The 22038-nt window shown below is 35.3% G+C and overlaps 1 long non-coding RNA gene across 1 annotated transcript; it reads left to right on the top strand.

The window, feature by feature from the left end:
* The first annotated feature begins 18297 nt into the window (after positions 1-18297).
* On the top strand, positions 18298-20889 carry LOC131068292 (uncharacterized). The gene is made up of 3 exons (XR_009111977.2): positions 18298-19368; positions 19702-19788; positions 19946-20889. It is a non-coding gene; the product is annotated as an uncharacterized LOC131068292 (long non-coding RNA).
* The last annotated feature ends 1149 nt before the right edge of the window (positions 20890-22038 follow it).

The following is a 22038-nucleotide window of genomic DNA, read 5'->3' as shown; positions in this document are numbered from 1 at the left end:
CTTCTTAAAGAAAGTTGAAACATCATTGTTCAATCAAGACAAGCTACCTTGCAGACTTATACTCCAAAAGCAACCTAGATATTGCATAGCGCCAGTGAGCGTCTATAGCCTCGACGAGGTTATCGCCTATAAGCTCATAGAGATTGCTCTGTTTCCGGTAAATTTTCTTTTTTTACCGGCAAAGGTGTCTGCATTCCCAATGCCAAGCAATTTTGATATTTCTTTGCTTCTCAATTTCTTTTCTTTTGATTTTCTTTTGTTTTCACTTTTTCATTTTGGCTAGCAGGCAATGAAGCCTACGTGGGATTGAACATTACAGTGGTCACTGAAGCAGAGCTTTAGAATTTTCACTTGCAATGACTTCCCTTTGACAAGACAACCGACTTAAGCGATTTTAAGTGTTTAAAAGTGCAACGATCGCAATGTTGGTGACAAAACGCAATAAGCAACTACATTTTTAAAATGACTAAGCCTTAAATCAAATGAACTAACTACAGGGGCAACCGTCAATTAGGTGCTCTACCAAAGTCAGCATCCAAAAAACAGACCGAAAAACATCCTGACTTCGCACACCAAAGATGGGAAAATAAAACATACCCCTTACAAAAATGATAGGGAGACAACCCCTTTCGAAAGGACACCTACACTACGGAAAGCAAACTAAACTAAGGTGGAAAATAGGGAAACTAAACTAAAAACAGAAAACAAACTACTCTAAAATAGGAAAGGAAAACTAAACTAACTATATACAAGGAGAAACCGACTATACAAAATGCAGACTATACGCATCCGTTGCTGACCCATGATGATTTCTTAGTATGTGCAACATTAATAGGGCAACGGGGACAATTCTAAGTTTGGCTGACTTGTCTTTAAATTCTGAAAGGAAAATTTTTCAGTTTGCCACTCTCAGGTTTAACCATGACATTGAGTAATATTAACAATTGGGGAAGTTCATTAGGTTTGTGTTTAATCCATTTACAGGTTGTTTTCCCAAAATATTTGAAATTAAACTGAAAGTTTTCAGAATTAATAGCATGAGGGAAAGAACAACCTGGTGTGTTCTTGAGTCACGTGGGGTGTTGTGTGGTAGAAAAGCTTCAACAACTATACAAGGAGGTCGCCGCTGGTGGTGTAGCATCTCACTCACGTTTGGTTCATGCAAATCAGCATCAAATTCTTCATCAGGTTACGTAGGCTGAAAAACAGTCTCGAATTCAAACTCAAGAAAGTGGAGATCATCATTCGTCGATGCATCTTCAAATTGCATGAACCATGCAGTCTTATGTGTTTCTGTCAGCATTTCTTCAAATAGGAGAGACTCTTCGATTGATTGATCTTAAAAAATATCCTCAACGGGCTCTTGGACTGCATCGTCCATTGGCAGAGCTGCTGTAAATTGCTCTTTAGCTTGGGGCTGATCTTCAAAGCTTACTTAATTTGTATCTTCAGCCCTGGCTTCATCAAGTGCAGGGACAATGCTGCCATCTTCTGTCACATCTTCCTTTGGCACAAGGACAACAAAATCATTCGCTACCATAGTCTGATTGACTGGTTCACTTTGCTCAACACTTGGCAACTCTATCTTAACATCATCGGAGAGTGTGGTGTTGTTGCATTGATTTTGTGTCCGTCTATACTCGTCTGTAGCAAGGTAGGCACTCCACACCTTGCTGATGATGCTCTCCTCTGGTTCTTCCGATAGTCCATATTGGGCTTTAACTTGACTGACTGCTTCCATGCATAGCGAGCAAGTGAATTCTGAATGTGGGGTGTGATGAATTCTGCACCACCAAGGTGACAACACGCTCTCTAAGCATAATTCTTCTTCAAGACCAAACTGGTTCTCAATTCAGTCCTTAAATCCTGTAAACTCCTCGATGCTTGACAGAGGACTGGGGACATCCGACTGTTTGAACTCCTCTGGTTTAGGGATATCCCAGAAAAATATCCTTCCCTGCAGTACTAACTCGACCCTTGATAGAAATGTCAAGCAATTTAACTCCTCGTGCTTTGTTGTGCCATGAATTCTACAGTGACCTGCTGATGTGAACTTGGATAGCTGCCTAGGATATAGTTCCAAACTCAGCCTTTGCTAGAATTGGAAAATGTCAGACTGTAGATAGTCTTCATGAAGCGACTGACTTAACATTTTGACTTAGAATTTTTTTATTTTCAGATTTTCAGATTTTTTTGTTTTTCTGGTTTAACAGGGATCTTGCATATCCCAAATATAACATTTCAATTGTCCTAATAGACTAACTTGCTGCAGGGAACCTGATAGGCCCCCCCCTCTTTCTAGCGCCATTTCTGTTGAGCGTGACAAAGGGTAAAAAAAGGCTATAAGGTTACTCCTCACAAATATGGATTGATATGATCCGGGTTTAGCTATTTAAACATTCATCATATCATGCCCTCCTTCTAGCGCTAATTTTATTGACGTGGCTAAAATCGTATCACTACAACTCTCTCCCGCCAACGCATAATAGAATGTTCTCGCTGAGTATCCTATCCTCTCTTGTGTAAGGAAATCCCTAATGTTGTTTTAGCTGATCAAAGGGGAAAACCTCAAGGTTCCAAATGTCAGTTCTTGAATGCGGGATAAGTCAATGGTTATTGTGTTTTGCTGGGAGCACAAGGGGCCTTACGTTTACAATAAACTGATCTACTGCGATTTTCTAACTAGGAAATAAAAGGAAAGGAGAAGGGTTTAGGAGACCTAAAATTAACTAGATTGGTGTGCGAGTAAACGGATTCAACATAACCAATCCCTGCTTGGCTAGAATAACTCACAACCTCACAAGAAACAGTGCAATCTTCAAGGGGACTTAGAAGGTTTTCAGACCGCAGGTGCATACCTAAGCACCCAATTTAGGCGCAACTCAGACATACACTTGCAATTGAACTAAGCACGATTTCAAAGGTTTAGACTAACCATACACAGGGATACACAATCAGTAAATCCCCAACAATATGAACCCGAATCCATCAAATACCTGCGCACCAAAAGGATCTATCTAAATTGCTGAAAGAAACCATGCAAACAAAATAAAACCAAGATGATAAACACAAAATCAATGTTCATATATAGATTTCAGTTGCTATTACAACAATTTTTGCAATAGTTCTACTCTATTACTAAAATCTAACCTTCTACAAAAACTCTAACTATCTAACTGCAAAAATCTAATGGTCCAACCCTTTACAATGAGAGGTATCCCGCCTTTTATAGATTTTACAAATTGAACTAGAGGCCAAGATTGACTGCATCCAAGGGCCCTGATTTGCCTTCTAGAAGCCTGACATCTTTAACCCATGCCCACTTATTCCTCAGTTATCCTCCCAATCACTTTCTCAACTACCTACAACTGTTTGGCATCAATTCGGTCCACCCGGTAGTTGGGAATAACTGACTTGTGTCCTTTTGTTTTGAGTTCATTAGACAGGGCCCACAAGCAGTCTTTTTACAATAAACAATTTCAGTTTTCAGAAACTGAATTTCTGGAATTAAATCCAGTTGTGTATTTTTCTGATAATGCACATTTTGAGTGCATTCTAGTGTTCCTTGTCTTTGGTCTGGTTGGTGAACTTCAACTTTGTGTTCCGTGGTGGCGTGCTTCCCCGTACTTCGTCCTGCGCTCTTGCGCTCTGCAACGCATTCTTCGTTAGCAACACCTAGCGTCGCTTGCAATCGCGTCTCCAATCTATGTTTAGGTTTTCGCTTTATCTCTTCTCGACGTCTTCTCGCAAACAATGAATTCCACTTTTAATAATCATTTTGAAAAATTAAATAAATTAATTTAACAATCATATTAAATTTTAAGCGATGTCGGACTTTGTCTTGATGAAGACAAAAGATGTTTCAATTTAAAATCTCCCCTTGAATTTTAGACATTTTGGATGACTTGAAGATATTTGCTTTTTGTTGAAATGCTCTCCCTCTTGAAATTTTGGGCGAATAACGTTATATGCGAGATTCACTTGACCCTTTATTTTGTAAAACTTTCAGGCCTTTTGCACAAAACGTGCGATTTTCTTTTCGACTTAAAGTGCCCCCTTTAGTGAAATTCGGGCATTTTGAGTATAAATGAGAGAACTTTGTCTTGTAATTTCAACAAAAATGCCAAACTATTAAACATCCCTTTGAAATTCGGGATTTTTGGGTGAATTGTGTAATTTTAGATTTGTGTGATATCACCCCTCTTTTACAAACTTCGGGCACTTTCCCCTTTTGCGCGATCTAAACCTTATGCCTTAAGTCTAAATGTCGCTCTGTTCACAAATTTCAGGCTATAGAGCTAAATTGCGATTTTGATCAAAACGTCCCCCTTTGGTGAATTTCAGGTTATTTGGATGAATTGCACGACTTAGGTTTTCCTCCTTTAATCTTTTCGGTCAAAAGGATGATTTTGCGCGAATTTAAGTCCTTCCGTTGATAAATTTCATCGAATAAAGGTCTTTATCGTGTCTTTGTAGATTTTACAGCGAACATGATTTTGGTTTGAAGCTTAATGAGATTTTTTGGGCAAATGAGCCCTTGTGCACAATTTCTAACTTTGAGTTAAAACGACCTTCTACCAAAATCAGGCCTATTTGGTCCTGTGGGCTTTGAACGCCTTGCTCTCAGGAAATTCGGCCTTTTGAGGTCTTTTGGGGTGCGAATTTAGACTCTTTGTTTGAATGCCCTTTATAGATTTCGAGTCTTTAGACCGAAATGTGAGATTTCGGGACCCTTTGGTCGCTTTTTGCCCAAGTTTTCCAATTTTGGGCCTTTACACGGTTTTGGACTGCCTCATTTTTTGGCTATTTGGTTGAAATGCGCAATTTGTTATTTAAAACTTCCCTCACCTTGCAAATTCGAGCCCTCTAGCCATTTTCGGGCTTTCTGAAGAAGATGCGCGATTTGGAGGTGGATGCGTGGGGTTTTGAAGTCATTTTGTGCGAACTTTCCCCCTTTTACTTCTTGCAAAATCTAATAAAAGGTCGACTTTAGGTTCATACGCCCATTTCTTCTCTCACATTTCAGGCTATAAGCCAATCTTGTGAACTTTGGTGTCTTTGATCTCTTGGCTTGTGAAGCCTATATGCATGATTTTCATTTTTGACACCCTCTTGCCTTAGTGATTTCGGGCTCTTTGAGGATTCGACATGATTATGCTTTGTTTCCTTATGCAGACATCTCTCTCTCTCTCTCTCTCTCTCTCTCTCTCTCTCTCTCTCGGGCAAACTTTAAAAAAAAAGGGGGTCCCCTACAACAGGGGTGTGTGTGCGGAACACACAACAAGAAGTTCGTAACATTGTCAGTTACAATTTTATGAGGAGTACCAAACCTTACTAGACTATTCTTCTTGATGAAATTGCAAACAAACATTCTAATTTTGTGTGCTTAATTGGAATCACTTCTTCACATTTTGTGAAACAATCTGTGACCACCAAGATATGTGTGCGATTGGCACTAGACTTTGGATTTATAAGAGCAAAAAAATTGAGACCAAATTGTTGAAATGGCTATTCAGTCATTACAAGTTTAAATGGTAGTGCATCAAGTTGAACTTTTCCCTTAAATTGTTGACATTTTTTTCATTTCTTGACCCCTTCATTTGCATGTCTGAATATTCCTAGTGAATAATAATAGTTTTTCAAATTCTTGAAAGCCATAACTAAGGAGGAGAAATATCAAATATTTTTCTTTTGTTATTCTCTATCCACACACCATAGAAAAGTACTATTGATCCCTTTCTGTAAAGAACATCACTCCTTATAATATACTTGGTTGCTTTCAACTTGATCTTCCTCATTTCTTTTGGAGACAAGTGTGCTGCACATTCTCCACATGTGAGAATGTATGCAATATTTGAGAACCATTCATCTGTGGTGCTAACAAAGAGGACTATGGGCAATTTAGGTCTCTATGAATCTAGGCCTTCTAACTGGTTCTCTACCATTAGTTTGCACAACCCTCTCCCTTTAACAAGCCTAGTGGGCTTGACGTCGATGTCATACTCATAGACCTTGGCAATCCATGCAGATCTTTTATTCACCACTATCGTTTATTGAGTGAGTATGATCTTCATTGTGGTATTTGGCATGTATATATAGTAGAGTGTGAATTTAATATATAAAACTCGAATTATTTTACAACCCTAACCACAATGTATGCATGTTTTTCTATAGGAGAGTACTTCATCTCATGCTTCTTTAGTGCAATGTTCAAAGAGGGAATTCGATGCTTCGATATTTTCTTTGTTATATTGGGTTATAATGGAAAGCAGAGTTTACTCAGAAGTATTATATTGGGTTATAATGACAAGCGGAGTTTACTCAGAAGCATAGTAACATATATTGAACTCATTAGAAAAATCTAGGTAAGAAAAAGTTGAAGCTTCAACTATAGAAGATTTGATTTGATTAAATGATTTCTTCCCTTCATCCATCCATTTGAAAGTGGCATCACTCTCATCATATCAACGATAGATTTTGTTCTCTAAAAAAACAGGAACAAATATCCTTAAAAAGTTGATTCAACCAAAGAACAACCTAACACCTAGTTTGCTAGAAGGTAATGACAACTGGTAGATAGCTTTGACTCATTCTGGATCAATTCAAACACCTTCCTTGGAATATGTCCTAAATGTTTGCCTTGAGTAACTCTAAAAGCTGACTTCCTTGGATTTAGAGAAACACCTTGTTGCTCGCAACCTATGTTACCAGAAACGAGAAACGAAAAACGCAACCGCAACGGCAACGTGAGGAGAAACGGAATTTTAAAAGGTTGCGTATAAGAAACGGATTGTATAGATGTGTGTGTATATATATATATATATATTTATAAAATAAAACAAAATTAATTTTAAAAATAAAAACTATAATACACATATCTCTAATTAAAAATTTAAGCATTGTTAAAAAAATATTTAATTTCATTCTTTCATTTTAAAATAATTTATATAAAACACTTTTCACAATGAATATAATAAAACGAAACCACCAGGACAAAAATAAATGCGTCATAGTTAACTGGTCGTACAAAAATTATAAATTAATGTAAACTTCAGTATTGGTAGTTATAAACTCCAGCTTGCATTTATAACTTAATGTTAACTCCACCTCCAAGTTACCTAAACTTTTGTTTAAATTTTAACGGCAATCTGGAAAAACGAAAATCACCAAATCACCGCTTGGAAACGGCCGTCAGCAACGGGAAACCCGTTTCGGCCGTCGAAACGCGAAACGGATGTCTCCCGTCGCGTTTCTGGTAACTAGGCTCGCAACATTATAATACACATGAACCAAACGGCAGGCATGCTCTTTTTATTTTTCTTTGGATTTGAATATTTGATTGAATGCCTCAAAACAATGTTATACTATGTTTGCAGAGTATGCCCAAAATGGCTTTGTTTACAAGTTTTCATAAACTTTAAGATGAATGCAAACAATGAAATCATAAACCTACTTATGATTTATTTTGATAAAATGCTTCAATGAGATATCATCTCAAGGAATGAAATTAAGTGTTTGCAAAGAATGCACAAAATATATTTTACAAGAAAGTTATTAAAACCTTTGAATTTATGGAGCACCCTCAACATATATGTAAGCTTTGTCTCTGTTCTACTTAATATATGAGAGTTGTGTTAAATGACTTGTAATTCATATCTGAGTTGGTTGTCTTGAGGACACCATAAATATTGTTATTAAGGCCGAATGCTTGAATTGTTTCTCTGAATACTCCATAGAAGTTTTTCTCATGAAATACAATGGACACTAAATGATTGCATATCTCTTAGATTGACAAGTTTATAATAATAATATTAGGGATACAAATTTATCTCTATACTGGTAAGTACTCTTCCTCAAATTTCAGATGCAACGTTAGGATATCTTAGTTCAAAGTATTTTTGGGATAGCATGGAAAATAGAAAAAGGTATCCTTTGTCATAGAAGATATTTAAAAGTAATGTGGCTCACGCAACAAGTTTTCTCATATTAGTCCAATGCTCGAATCTGGTGTTAGAATATGTGAAGTGCTACAATAAAAAAAATAGAGAGGTCAAAACAATTGATGACAAGTTGATCGTCAAGCTCGACAGTGTTTCCTTTAACACCATTCTCAAATTACCATCTAGAGAACGATTTGTGAGCATAAACCAAGAGACCAAGCAAATAAATTATCTCAAGAACACTAAATTGGTTGTAGGCCCTAAAAGGAAGGGAATCTCAGTAGCCCAAGATTTTACATAGAACCCTCTTTGTTGAAGATGTATCTAATATGAGTGTGTTACTTAAAAAGGTTAGCGGGGAATAAAGAATCAAGTGAATTTGAATAGTGGATATATATATATCATATGCAAAGCAAGTCAATTTATTGACTGGGCAAGTATCACTAGTGACAATTTGCATAACTAGATGGGTTGAATTGAACATAATCAATACTTATACATGACTTCTTTTCTCTTTTATGCAATTTCCAATATGAGTACATAACACCACAGGGGTGTGTACCAATACTTCATAGATATATGTGCTTTACCCACAACTGAAACTAGAGGAGAGCTATAAACATTTCCTAAGAGTAAATGATTCCTTCACAATTTTGACAACAAAAGCACTCTAGGGAAATGTGGGACTCAAGATTCTCTAGAAACTGCAAATCTTATAAGGCAATATGGAAGCTAGTTCATTCAATTTCAAATATTCATTTACTTACTGGTCAATAGGTTTAATTATCATCCTTTCAAATTTACAAGGTATGCAAATGACAAACTCATCCTAATAGAGCTTTGTAGATAGTTTGTCATGGTTCACAAAGAGTGCAAAAACAAGATAAAATCTGGCATTTCTTTTCCTATTGGCCTAGGTTATTATAGTTGCAAATCATTTTAAAATGCTCAAAATATTGAACATTATTTGGTGAAGATCAATCTCTACATTGGCACCATGACATATCTATATGATAGTAAATATTTTGTCAAAAATAATTATGATTTGGGCCTAAGTTATTATCATCTTCTAGGAATTGAAGATTTACGAGAAAATTGCAAGGACAAGTATGAAATGAGGAAAAGAGATTGCATGCGCTTCACCTTAGAGCAGATCAAGCTTTTAGATTAGGATGGTATGTAATTGGAATGGAAGATGATCATTTAGATTTGATAGATCTTGTCTACTTTGATAAGATTTAGTCGCAATCATTTCCACTTATTAATTGGTCCAGTCATGAAGTAAGGGAGTTGGGTGAAAGAACTGCTCATATCATCAAGAGGTCAAAAGGATGAGTAATTATTGAAGCTATTGCAACTAGGCATACAATTAGAATTAACTCTCCAATGAAAAGAGATAATACACAAGAAAGTATGTCTTCCTCCACTACTTCTCAAATTTCAACCTCTAATGATAATTCACAATCAAATGCTCAAGGTGATGATGACTGTGAGAATCCAAATAAGAAAGGTGAATTCCAAGGTATGTGTGAGAGTGACTCAAAGATAATAAATAGGAGATCCAAGCTTAAGGATAAGTCATTAGATCTAATTAAAGAATTAGTTGGTGTGTGTAGGATCATGAGGGTCCAAAGTATGCCCTTAAGTAGCAATGAAAATTCAGAAAATCGGAGTTAGGCAACTTGACATTAAGGTTTAAATAGGTTATTAACATAATTTAAAAAATATGTAAGAACATAATTTGGTAGCAAATTGAATCTAGTTTTTAGGCTACTAGTTGTTCTTTGGAAAAATCTAAGTTTATTTGGTGAAAAATTAAAATTTCAATGTAGTCGTACTAAAATTTAAGGGAAAAAATTAAAAAGCAAGTATATGTTTGCAAGAACCTAAGTACAAATAAAACATAACTTTTTTTTCTGAAACTTTCAATATAAGTATAAGGCACATGCTCAAGTGTGCCACATTTTGTTTTGTAATTTTTTAGCAAGCAAATAATTAATTATAATTTTTTATTAGAACTTAAAAAAAAAAAAAAAACATGTATGTTTGCAGACCATAACTTGGTAAAAAATTTATGAAATTCAATTTCTTATTTATCCTATAATAGACAAAGCATAGAATGTGATATTTTTTCAGATTTGAAAAATGTTTAACCATTTTAAAGTTATAGATGTTTTTCAATTAACATATAGTTTAGGACTTTAGTCATAGTGTATGTACAAAATAAATGATAATAATTTATTAAATTCAAAATAAGACAAAACTTATATTGGTAGAAAAGCTAAGAGTTTTATTAATAATCTCTTCTCATTTCATCAAATTCGGATTAAAAAAAAGTCATCGGCCACATGGGCTAAATTTGAAAAACCAAGGAGAACTTCTAAACATGTTTTTGGTGTTGTCTTTCTTGGAATGATAGCCTCAAGCCAAGTCCCAAAGCAAACCAAAGGGAAATCCCAAGGCTCTAGTTTTTTTTAGAAAAATAAATATTTGTTACGAAAGGATAACCATTCAATTCACTGCATATTTAACTTTCTTTTTGATAACTAATTTGTTATGTCAACTAAATTTTTGATAATTATTTTGTTCGTCTATGATATATAATATAGTATAATATCATATATAATAAATTATATTAATATATAATATATCTTGTGTATGCTTGATATAACATTCTATTTTATAAATATCTCTTTATCTCAAAACCTGTATCTCTCAGCCTCTCTCTCTCTCTCTAGGTCTCTCACCTCTCTCCCTTTCTATTTATTCTCCTCTTTCCCCTTCCCTCTCTTCTCTCTCTACTCTTTCTCTTCCCTCCCTCCCTCCAGGTTTCTCACCTCTCCCTCATATAGGTCTCTCACCTCTGTACCTTTGTCCCTCTATGAACCTGTCAATTGATCCTCCTCTTCTCCCCCCCTCTCTCTCACTCACTTCTCTCCCTCTCTATTGATCATCCTCTTTCCACATCTCTCTCTCTCTCTCTAGCTCTCTCACCTCTCTACCTCTATTCCTCTATGGACCTCTCAATCGATCCTCTTCTTTCCCCTTCCTCTATTATCTCTCTCTCCCACCCTCCCTCTCTCACCTCCTTCTCTCTCTCTCTCTCTCTCTCTCTCTCTCTCTCTCTCTCTCTCTCTCACACACACACACACACACACACACACACACACACACACACACACACACACACACTTAGATCTATCCTCCTCTCTCTCTCACCTAGATCTCTCCTCCTTTAGGTCTCTCACTTATCTCCCTCTCTATTGATCCTCCTCTTTGCCATTGTCTTCTCTCTCTAGCCCCTCCCTCCCTCCCTCTATTTCTCACACCTCTCTCTCATCTCTCCCCCCTCTAGGTCTCTCACCTCTCTACCTATGTCCCTCTATGGACCTCTCAATTGATCCTCCTCTCCTCCTATTTCCCCTCCCCTCACTCCCCCCCACTCCCCCCTCTCTCACACACACTTAGGCTCTCTCTCACTTAGGCTCTCTCTCTCTCTCTCTCTCTCAAGCTTCCTCCATTTCACTCAATCTCCCTCTATCCCCAACCACACCGAGATAACTCTATCTCTCTCTCAATCTCCGTCCATATCACTCGGGCTCCCTTTATCCCCTACCACACATAGATAACTCTCTCTCTCTCTCTCTCACACACACACACACACACACACACTCGCCTATATCTCTCTCCCTCTCTCTCAAGCTCCTTCCATCTCACTTAGGATCCCTCTATCCCTCACCACACCTAGATAATATATAAAAATATTATCATATATTAACAATACAAAATATTTATAGGGTGAAAAAAAGGATATAAGTTATTTCCTCTTTCTTGGGCAAAACAACCTTTGGCACCCTTTGTGTTGGCCTTGGCGCCAAATTTGATTAAAAATATATATTTGTTGAGTGCTTCCCACAAAAATGCACAAATCAACTGTTTTGAGCATTTCAACGGTCCTCACATTCTTTTTTCTATCAAAAAAATCGCGATCTTTGTCTATATCAAATAAAATTCACCTTTTGGACCACTTGTTTACACAAAACTCAAGCTTTCAAGAATTTCATTTTTTGAATTTTTTGGCAAGTGTAATGGGGGGCAACAATCATCAGAAATGAAAATGCAAGATAAAACCTAAAATAGAAGAAATTGAAGCTTATAGAGAAAAAGATAGAGAAAGACAGAAAGAAAATACAAGCTATATCAAATACTCATCAAAGTGCTCAATCTTCTTCCTTACTTGTAAATGTTAATTCAAGTGAAGATGAAATTGAATTTGAAAATGTGGAGCATGATATTCAAATTGAAAATGAAAAAGTTGAAATTGGTTTTGGAAATGTTGATATTGAAAATGAAAATGTTGAAATTGTTAATAAAAATGTTGATATTGAAAATGAAAATGAAAATGTTGAGATTGATAATGAAAATGTTGATATTGAAAGTGAAAATGTTGAGATTGATATTGGGAATATTGATATTGAAAATGAAAATGTTCAATGTTATGTATTGCCAAATTACATGAGAAGAGAAGATATTTGTGTAGAACAAAGAGAAATTGAAAATTGAACACGTTCAAGAATCTCAAAATGGCTAGTTGAAATTGATGAGAACACAAATTGAAAATCTTGAAGGAAAGAGATCAACTCGAATAGTTCGGTTGTGGGCTACAAAACTTTTTGATGAACACTTTAGCAATAAGACATTGACTGAACAATGTCAGTTTTTGGTACAATTTCTAAAGAAACACAAATTGAGACTTTTGCTAGACAAATTGAAGCTTCACATGAATAATTTTTTTGGGAAAAATGCTATTATTGTAAAAAATCTTTTTAATACTCTCAATTCTATTGGAAAGACTAATAAGGAAAAAGATAAGAGATTTGTCCGAAGAAGAATCACAACCTCACTAGTAAGCCATCATTTGAGGCAGGCTCATTTATTGAGGCAAACTTGTCTTGATACAAACCTAATCATAAAACATTGTTTAGAGCACTCAAAAGAGGAACAAGACTATATATGAGCTCTTAGTCCTCTTCAAAATGATACATGGGCTCTTAGTGGGACTAGCTTCCACGTGTTGATAAGAAGCTAACCAAGAATGTAAATGATGAAATTCAACAATTTGGCACTTTAATTCGAGAGTATCACCCAATGTGAAGGATGTTTTAAAGTTGAGAATTGGTAAGAAAGACTACACACCACATCCTAAACTGAACAATTAGTAGTGTCAATTATGAAGCAACACTGGATATGTTCAGGGTAAGAGATGACCCTTTAGGCACACTTGAGTAGCATATGTAGCTCATACCATATGGGATAGGTATAATAATTTTGATTATTATGAATTGTAAAGCTTAAGAAGATTTTATTAAATTAATGTAATCCAATTATTTGTTTGGTTAAGAAACTTAGCTTTTGTGATGGCTTGGGAATGCGGGGGTTAGGAAAATCACTACAAAATCAAAGAAGTAAGGTTGTTCTTTTGGTTGGAGACTCCAAGGAATGAAAGTTACAACCAATTATTAATAATAACATCCTAATGGTTCATTAGGGTTGTCCTCATAGTTCATTAGGTCAATCCCATTTTCATTAGGGTTGTCTTAGATTCATTAGGACTACCCTATTTTTATTTCAAATTATCATAAAATTATGTTGTTCACATTGCTTATGTAGGTCTTCATTTATATATAAACATCTCTACACAATATTGGAGTAGGACGTAAGGATATAAGAGGCACATGTATTAGTTATGCATCTAGGATAGCTTGATAGTAGGATGCATTGATACATACTTGTGCATGATGACATTGATGTAGTTGTATTGATGATATATGATGTATTTGTACATGAGTACATTGATGTAGTTATGCATGTTTATCGATGTCAAATGTATGTGTAATGGTAATTATGTGTCTATAATATGCAAAATATGATGAAAAAGATGCATAGACTAACAAATGAAAAATCATGATTATGATGATCATTAGGATTGGTATATATTTATCCTTTTCATCCTCATTATAATTTTGTTACATGGCTGCCCTACATTCATTAGGGTTGTCCTAGGTTCATTATGGCTTATTATAGTCTTGTTAGTCTATATTTATCCTTTTCATCCTCATCATCATTTTGTTACTTGGCTGCCTACATTCATTAGGGATGCCCTAGGTTCATTATTGTTGGCAAGAGACACTATTTCGGTGAAGATTGGTGTGTGATATTTTCTTAGGGGTTGTCATTGATGACAACCCAGTTTGCAGATCCTATCTGGTGTACATAGAATTGGTTTATCGAAAATCATTTTGTTCATAAGGCATAAGTCTGGAAGGTGCAACTCAGTAACTGGTAGAGCATGAGATCATGGTGCACATCTTGATTTCGGTGAAGTATTTTTGGTTGCGATGATCAAGGTAGTTGGTTCGAGGTTCGAGACATATTACTTCGTGATCTTGATATCCGGTGTTGAATTGTGTGCTAGTTTAGAGCTCTAGTATCCGATAATTCAGTTAGGGCGGAACTATTTTGGAGTAATGTGTGTTGCAGATTTATTGGAATGACTCTAGAGATCAGTTTTGCATTTGAGATGATTGGGTTGACTTATGGGAAGCATTTGTTTATCTTGCTTTGGTCCACATTTGGATTTGTGATCGGATTGAGCTGACTTGGTGGAACACGTTTCATATTGCGTGTTATGCGATTTTTGGAAGACGACTTAGTAAATGATTCTTTTTGATGACGCGGATATATAACTTTGGTTTGGTTGATCATTTTGATGTGTGTTGTGAGTGAAGGAGGTTTGTGTGAGTGAGGTTGTAAGTTTGGTGAAGATTTTGTTGCTCTGGTATGTGACAGAATAGTGTTACATAGAAAAATATTAGAACAGTTGCAGAAGACATTATGAACCTAACTGGAACTGTATTTTGGCATAGTTAGATTCTATTCTTCAGTTCATTTATCATTGTAATCATTTTGCATTAGCCCGTAAGGCAGTGAGCTCTAGGTAGTGAGCTTGAATGCAAGTGCATTCCACTTTTTGTAATATTGTTCTACTATTGGCCATACTTTAATAATATTGTGGGTACTCAATCCCACTGTGGTTTTTCCCTTTCTAGGTTTCCAAGTAAATCTCTTGTTGTTATGGTTGTATGGTTGTTCATTTTATGTTTCTGCATGTTGATTACTTTCTCATGCATCTGGTACTTTAAGGATCAACTTGATAAGTTTGCAAATTATAAAACACTGATTCACCTCCCCCTCTTAGTGTTCATTGATTTCAACAATTATGACTTAATATAGACTTGTTAGTCTATACTTATACTTTTCATCCTCATTATCATTTCATTACCTAGATGCCCTACATTCATTAGGGTTGTCCTAGGTTCATTATGAATTAATATATGATTTTTCCTTTTCATCCTCATTATCATGTCGTTACCTAGATGTCTTACATTCATTAGGGCTTTACTAGGTTCATTAGGGCTTAATATAGGCTCGCTAGTCTGTATTTATCATTTTCATCCTCATTATCATTTTGTTACTTGGTTGCCCTACATTCATCAGGGTTGTCCTAGGTTTATTAGGGTTTTCATAGGTTCATTAGGGTTTTCGTAGGTTCATTAGAACTAAAAATTAGGTGCCACAATAAATAGAACAAAAAATAGGCTACCTTGCAACTTTGCATTGCATGCATTTGACAATTTTTTCATCAATAGAAAAATTATTGCCCTAGAAAAATGGTTTTGAGTCTTGTAAGTATGAGATATGTTATTATAGAGGGTCCTCATGTGATCCTATAGGTTCAAAAAAATCATTTGTATGTGCCCCAAATTTCAAGAAACAACCCGTCAAAGCTTGACAATTTTTTGAACTTAGGGCACTTAAGAGACAATGCCACTATAGTATGGCAGGTGAATGTTCAAGTGAGTTGGGAAGAAAAATAGAAGCATGGCTAGCATAAATTCATGTACCCAAACTTGTTTGTGCTGATGATTCATGCCCACGACAAATAGAACAAAAAATAGGCTATCTTGCAACTTTGTTGCATGCATTTGACGATTTTTGCATCAACAAAAGAATTGTTGCCCTAGGAAAATGATTTTGAGTCTTAAAAATATGAGATAGGTTATTGTAGAGGGTCCTTACATGACCCCATAGGTTCAAACAGATCATTTATATGTGCCCCATATTTTGAGAAACAACTTGTCAATGTTTGATAATTTTTGAACTTAAGGCACTTAAGAGACAACATTGCTATGGTATGGCTCTGAATGTTCTAGTGAGTTTGGAAGAAAAATAGGAGAATGCCTAGCATAAACCCACCTAATCGAACTTGTTCATGCTAACGATTCATGCCCACAACAAACATTACAAAAAATAGGCTACCTTGCAACTTTGCATTGTATGCATCTGATAATTTTTGCATCAACAAAAAAATCGTTTACCTAGGATAATTGTTTTCGGTCTTGAAAATCTGAGATATGTTATTGTAAAGGGTCCTCACGTGACTCTATAGGTTCAAACAGATCGTTTGTATGTGCCTCAAATTTTGAGAAACAACTTATCAAAGTTTGACAATTTTTGAACTTAGGGCACTTAAGAGACAATGCTACCACAGTATGGGTCTCAACATTCGAGTGAGTTTGGAGGCAAAATAAGAGCATGCTTGGCATAAAATTTCCTAGCTGGACGTGCTTGCACTAACAATTCATGCCCACAATGAATAGAAGAAAAATTAGGCTACCTTGCAACTTTGCATTGCATGCATCTAAATTTTTTTGCATCAACGAAAAAATTGCTACCCTAGGGAAATGGTTTCAAGTCTTGTAAATATGAGATGATTTATTGTAGAGGGTCCTCATGTGACAAAAAGAAACCACCTTTTTTTAATATTAATCGATGTCGTACCTCTTGACTAAACTTAAGATAACTGATATGCCTTTTGATTTATGCTACTTTTATGTTTATTAATTCTTGAAGTGGGTCATTAGAAGACAACTATATCTATACCCACAATATCCCTTTCATTTTATCTTATTTACTGTGCTTGAGGTTCTTGGCTTAATTGTCTATGTTTTTATTCAAATTTGACTTCTAGCTCACCTTTTTCTTTTTGTCTTTTCTTGGTATTATTTTGTCTTCATTCAAATTTCCCTCAAGCTACGATTTTCTTCTTGTTAGAGACCCATCTTATCTTTTTAGTTTTGTCTTTTTTTTGGTTTTTAAGTATCTAAAATTTTGTCATTATTAGCCCTATTATTCTATATGATCTAAAAACTCCATTGAAACAAATTAAAATTGCTTTTCTTTAATCACAATCTTTTTCATAATTGTCAAATAGTCTAACTCCAATCGCTACATTGTTTAGGCATTAATTGAATATGCTATTTGGTCTATTAGGATTTGTTGTTTTGTATGGTTTTTGTCAATAATTATTGTTCATAATTGGAAAGATTGTCTTCATAACTAATCATAAATTGATGCAATAGTCATTTTCTTGATCACAATCTATGATATCTGGTATCTTCAAATCTGATCATAGAGATTAATGCCAACATTTCTATGACATCAATGACAACATCTCAACACATTTTATGTCAATGATGAGAGTTGAGCACTCCATTGTTAGTCATGTGGAGACCCTATCTCTTTTATCCTTTATTATGTTGGTATTATCCCATAATTGTTGTGTAAGCCTTATTCCCATGTATATATGATGTTGTTGACCTTGTACCACTATTTTGTTGGTAGTGCCATCATGTGATTTATTTAGTATGCTTTTTAGATACAAAATCACAGGTGAGAATGAGTTATGACACGTGTATACCATGATTGTATTACAAAAAAATGGAGACATATTTTTTTGTTCTTTAATAACCTAATTTGTAAAAGTTGAGGAATTACAAAATCAGTTAAAATTTTCACAAAAAGGTTGGTTTTTATAAATAATATGCACACTAAAACTTCTTTGGAAAGATATATTGAGAAATTATATAACAAGCAAATAAATAAAATGAAAAAATATTTCATCTTCAAGATGATTTAGTCTATAAAGTAGGAAAATTGAATGTGCGAAAGATATAGAGGTTTGACACTTCAATTTAATATGATATGTTTATTTACTCATTTAATATAATAAAGATTTAAACCTATCTTAAAATGCCATAGAAATCCAACTTTCTTGACCAAATTTTCAATATTATTTAACTATAATATTATATGCATTTATACATTAAAAAACTTGAACAGTTCAATGGATGTAAATTCATGCATAAAAGATCATCAAATTCCCACCTCCCTTGATTAGAGTATAGATCAACTAGAGCATATTTGAAAGTATATGTATAACTAACCTAATCTTACATCAAATCGCCATTGGGTTCGATCTTGAATTTTGAAAAACAAGAAACTATAGCAACTCCACAACGGTAGAGTTTGCTTAGTTAACTGAAAATATAATGTCGCAAGCCTTTTGCGATTCTTGTTAATGGAAGCGAGAAAGAAATCCAAAGTGAAGAGATCTTTTCTCATTTACCCAAGCAAGCCCATTTGCAGAACAAAAACAGCAGAAGGAAAATAGGGAATGGAGGGCTCTTTGAATTATATTCATGGAGGACACCCAACTCAAGAAAGATGTGGCCAAGATGAGATAACAAGGAGCAAATATTCAGAAGACAAAGAATGTGTGGTTAAATTGATCGACGATTTCACACACAATTTGGTTTGAGTAATAGTGTTTGAGTCCCAGCAAAGTTTGAAGACGAAATTGGATGGAGGTTTGGATTCAGTTGGTAGCAATGAAGATAATGCGCCTAAAGATTTGGATTGCCTCCTTGTAAAGTTGGAAAAGAGGCCCCTCTTATTTGTAAATGGTTGTTCATGGGGAGAGAAGGTCCACGTATTCCTGAATTGTTAACAAGAGATGCTCCTCATCCTATTTGTAGATTGTTGTTCGTTTGGTAAGGAAGAGGTGGATATGTCTCCCTCATTTGATGATTATGGTGAGATGGGTATCTCTCCCTCATTTGATAATTGATATGATCTTTCTGTTGCTGGTTCAAATATGATGTGGGTAAAGATGGTCCAACTCTTGAAATTCCTCCAACTACATTCTGGTTTGAATATGTTGAGAGTGAAGGTGGACAGCCAGCTTGAGAAACAGTTTTTCAGTGTGGATCCTTCTCAGCAAGCCATTCATTACCCCTGGCCTCGCCTTCTTCAATCATCAGCATCATCATCCGCAGCCCAAACCCAGGAAAGTGATGAGGTTATTCCAGAAGAGAAGACAACAGTTAAGTCAGAAAGAAAGTGAAAGCATAAAGAAAATGTTGCCAATCTATCAAAGTGATGTGAATCTGGATAAATCAAGAAATAGTGAGTCACATACAAGAGGAACTAGAGTTGTGAATAAATCTTCTTGGATTACTGTAGCAAGGTATGAGAATTTGTGGATCAAAATATAAACTTAAATGTAGAAGCATTTTACCAAGTTAAACTACAATCATGCGCAGAGATTTTCAATGTTAAAATGTTTTTTCAATGCTATATGTAGTAAGTTTTGATTAATATCACTTGTTTGAGTTGGTTTATTCCCCAATTGTCATGTTTAGTCTTCAACAAATTGATATGGTTGTGATTCCATTCATATACTACTTTTAAACAATTTTAAAGAGTGATTATTAAAGGTACATTAAGTTTATTGCAATTATAGTGTTTCCTTGCAATATTAATAAGAATTGAGATATCTAAGACATATCCACAAGCGCAGGTATATCCAAACCATGTGGGAATCATGTCTGGTTGGTTCTTGAGCTTTTAGGAGACAATTTAGGGACTCTTCTCAAACATTATAGTGGTAAGGAAATTTGTTTTCACATCTTGCGAGGATTTGATTTTTTGCATGCGAAACTTTCAATTATTCACACAGATTTCAAATTGTCAAACGTTCTTTTCCCATCCACCATATACCTTCTTCTAACAAATGTAAATCATCCATTGCCCAAAATTAGCAGATAAGATTAAAAGAGAAGGGAGAATCAGTCGCTCAAAATTGTGGGAGTGCAGCAAATGATGAAGAGGAGAAGTTGGGTGTAGAAGCCCAAGTTGGGCGAACAAAGGCATCAGGATTAAGCCATTATAGAGAACTAGAGAACTCAGGAGTTCAAGATAGTTGATCTTGGTAATACCCTCCAGCTCCCCAATCAATTAATGGGCGCAGAGAGTCTTCTGCGATCTCCATTCTCTACTCCTGCAGATATATGGTCTGTTGCATGCATTGCCTTTGAACTTGCCACAGGTGATTTCTTGTTTAATCCTAATGGGAAGAACAGTCGAGACAGGTGATTTCTTGTTTACTCTGTGTGATGCCCAAGAGAGTTGCTCTTGGTGGCAAGCATTCTAAAGATATAGGAAGTTACTATTTCGGTCAATGATCAATGTGCTTCAAGATAAATTTGGGTTTGCCAAAAACGATCCAAATGATTTCAGCAAATGTCATGTTCTTCTCTTAGATTTTGCATCAGAAAAGCAACCCACTGCGATGCAAGCCAATCTTCACCCCTAGCTTCGTGGTGGCCCTCGCCTTCTTCAAGCATCATTATCCGCAGCCCAAACCCAGCAAAGTGATGAGGTTATTCCAAAATAGAAGACACTAGTTTAGTAAGAAAGATTATGAAAGCATGAAGAATGTCAGCCTGTCTAAGTGACGTGCAGTGGATAAATCAAGAAATGGTGTAGAATTCTGTAAAGCAAAAAGCCATGATTCCTGTTTGAGCCCTGTTTTCTGTGAAATTTCTGTCATACAAGAGAAACTGTAGCAACGTATAAGAATCTGTGGGTGAAAATGTGAATTTAAATGTAGAAGCATTCCCCACGTTGTAAACTTCAGTCATGCACAGAGACTTTCAATATTAAATATTTTTTCAATGTTATATGCAATAGGTTCTGACTATTTTAAGATCACCTGTTTTGAGTTGGTTGATTCCACAATTTTAAGATTTTCTTTAGCTTTCTTTTGTCTGGATACTTTAATTAAGATGGAGATGCAAGCATAGAATAATCACAAATAGTTGTTAACATTTAGTATAATATATAAAAGCTCTGATTTGAATACTCCCATGGATGTATGAAGTCTCCTGTTACTATTTTCGTCTTTATCACCATAATTATAATTTGTGTTCTTTTTTCTCTGAAATTTCTGCCCCACAATCTAGAAACTAGAGTTAAGAACATAGATTCTTGGATTTCTGTACAAGCATTTTTCAACCTTATATAGTTCAGTCGTTTCGTAGAGGTCTTAAATATTAAATGGCATTTGCATTCGCTTGCAGGTTATAAGCAATAAGTTCTGATTCTTCTAATAAGAATGTTAATAATTTGGTGCTTTAAAGTAACATGTCATTGATGGTACACAATGTATATCTTACTGGTTTGAATTGGTTGATAACACAATTTTTATCTTTTATAGTTAATATTTCTTCTGTCTGGATACTTCTGTTATGATGGAGATGCAAGCATAGCATAAACATAACTAGTTGTTAGCATTTCATTTCATCTCTAAGAGCACTGATTTTAATGAAGTTTTACTTAGTTGAATGTGTCAATGCCCACTCATATGAAATGAGCTTACTAGAAGCTTAGACATCCCAATATATCTATTTATGACAAACTTCTAGGAAAGATTCTTTATGATGGCATACTAGATGAACATTTGTCTGTAGAAATTAATTAATATAATTCACCATTGGTCAAATTCACTTGGTTCTTTATTCCCCATTAATCTCTGAAGTAACACAATCATATTAGATATCTCTTTTACAAAGAGGGTTCTATGTAAGGTCTTGGGCCAATGAGATTTCCCTCCTTTTGGAGCCTGCAACCAATTTCTTGCTATGGTATTGAGACACTGATTTCTATTCTTGAGAAAATATTGTTGCAGGTCTCTTGGTTTATGCCCTCACAAATTGGTCGCTGGCTGGTAATCTGATAATGATGCTGAAGGAAACACTATCCAGCTTCATGATCAACTTGTCATCAATTGTTCTGACCTCTTTGGTTTTCGGATTGTAGCATTTCACACATTCTGACACCAAATTCGAGCATTGGA

Source organism: Cryptomeria japonica, chromosome 11 (assembly GCF_030272615.1).
Source record: "Cryptomeria japonica chromosome 11, Sugi_1.0, whole genome shotgun sequence".
In the NCBI taxonomy this organism is placed as follows: domain Eukaryota; kingdom Viridiplantae; phylum Streptophyta; class Pinopsida; order Cupressales; family Cupressaceae; genus Cryptomeria; species Cryptomeria japonica.
Note: the sequence above shows the minus strand (reverse complement) of the source record. Positions and strands in the feature narration are given on the sequence as shown.